This window comes from Brachyhypopomus gauderio, unplaced genomic scaffold, assembly GCF_052324685.1.
Source record: "Brachyhypopomus gauderio isolate BG-103 unplaced genomic scaffold, BGAUD_0.2 sc72, whole genome shotgun sequence".
In the NCBI taxonomy this organism is placed as follows: domain Eukaryota; kingdom Metazoa; phylum Chordata; class Actinopteri; order Gymnotiformes; family Hypopomidae; genus Brachyhypopomus; species Brachyhypopomus gauderio.
The window spans coordinates 1442307-1444707 of NW_027506893.1; positions in this window are offsets into that span (position 1 = coordinate 1442307).

Sequence of the window (2401 nt, forward strand, 5' to 3'; positions counted from 1 at the left end):
TATTTTCAACAAGCTAACGCTTAGTGCTAAAGTTTCAGCTCCGCTGCTTTGCAAGTCACGTGATCGGATTCCCACCTTCGTTGATGGGCAGGGATGAACATGTGAGTGGGAGCTTGTTTAACTTTTAAAATATAAACTCAAAAGAAAATGGTGGATATTTTTCCAATGACAAAAAATCTTCACCCATAAAAATAATGCTGTTGTATCGCCTGTCGCCACTGGCGAGTGAAATAATTATATTACTTGCAAATTAATATTGATGGTAGTGATTGCAACCATTTTAGTCGCAGTCTGGAGCCCTGGCATGTGCCTCTGTCTTTATTTAAGTTAAAAGACGAGTACAAAATCAGAAGAGTAGCCTATTAATTTATTTTACAAGCTGTCCGCGACCCACCCAGAACGTGTCCGTGACGTGTCCGCGATCCTTCTGGGTCCCGACCCACCAGTTGAGAATCACTAGTCTAGATGACGTTTAAACACCAATCTCCTCCTGGGAGACCTTGAATGTTTTGATAAGCAATTGCAGCACGCATGGACCATCTTAGATAAATGGACAAAACAGAGAGCTTCATTGCTGTGAAATGAACATGTCTGCTATTCTGTCTGGATGACCTCTGGATGAGGACCCTAAGTGTTACAATGAAAGTGCATGAGCTTCAGGAGCAAGCCAGAAAACCTAGCTGTGAGACAGCATCTGTTTTGAAGGTAATCAACATATTGTTTATAGTTGCCTGCCTATTGTATGATGTGTGGGATTTGATTTCATCTAGTGCCCCAGGCTCCGTAACACCTACGAAAAATGAATTAAAAAAGGAACTAAATTAGTGTGATTAGTATGCTACGAGAATATGAAACATTATGGGTTGGTTTATACAACCAAGATATATCCTAGTCTTAGATCATCTGGTGAATTTAGTGACACTTTACATGACACTGGAACACAAGACTACATGCCACTTACATAAGCCCCACATAATACCCAACACAAAAACATCACACACAAGCTGGCAAAAACCTTTGTAAAAGCTAATTCCAACAGGTGTCAACTGTCAATAAGACCTGCTATTGTCACATGATGCAACGTAGTGGATTTTGATTGGATGGAGGGTGTCCGTTCTTTTCTTACATCTGGACACCTCTGATGCAGTAATGGTGGTCTATGGTAGACTGTGGACTTTGCACCATTCTTCACTTCTGTAATGTCGGACATTTTACTGACATGCTTCATTGGACATCATCCCTTACGTAAGTGACATGGGGCTTTATAGTCATGGACACACTGCAGGCACAGAAATGAGCCTGAAGTCACAGACACGTGTGGGTGTGGCAGAAATGTTGTTTGTTGTTTTCTATTTTCATGCTTGGCGCAGATGCACTAATCCTGTACCGAGCGGCACAATTACAAAAGAGGCGGGGTTAACTGATCACATGATCAGCAGGTGCGGTTAGGCGTGCCCTCAATAAATGATCAGATTAACTCCTCTCATTCACCTGTCAGTTGGTGACAGCACGGTGACAATGCTTACACGGCAACAGAGGAATGGGAAAACCTCATATAAAATCACGCCTGGGAACGTAGACATAATTGTCAGGGAAGATCACACCTCCCATATCTGATGATATTTACATAATTGTGAAATTACTAATTATTTCAATCATATAATTGCTCTATGTAATGATACGTCAATAGTCTGATTAATATTTAAGTCACGATAGTTATTTTTCCCTGCAAAAAATAGCTAAATCCGTTTTTTTTTTTTGTCAGTACACAGGAGATTATTACTGGGGTGATGTTCTAGGTCAAAATCTTGTTGTGAGTAATTGGATATGTCTTTATTTACCTGCTCAAAGTGAGGAAAATATTATGTTGCATTTGGGCTAAGAGCTGGTCCACTAGTCCAAAATTCCATTGCACTGCAGGTTTTAAACGACACACCCCATGTTGTTCAACCCCACTCATGACGGACACATTTATTTCTGTCCACCTAATTAACAAACTGTGGCAAATGTGCGTGTGCCTTGTGAATGAATTAGCAAATTTTGCCATTTAACACAAAGCCATGAAATTAGCTCCCGTAGACTTTTGTTGACACGTTATAATTACAAGGATATAACATGTCTGTGGCTACTGAGTCTACAGCTCAGTGATACGTCAGAATCATTCTGGTAAGATGAGGAGGCTTCACAAACTGAAGTGAGCAATCACATATATCATAATATACGGGATACGATATGACAATGAACGTGAAATGAGATGTGATACTAAATGAGAGATACTACATCACACTGTTATCTAGTTGAGCCTTTGATGAGTGCTGTTCTAGGTCAGCACTCTTCCATTATTTCCTTACATTGGACATGTTAGGAAGAAAACAGAAAACTAGCTGACAATGATTTGGCA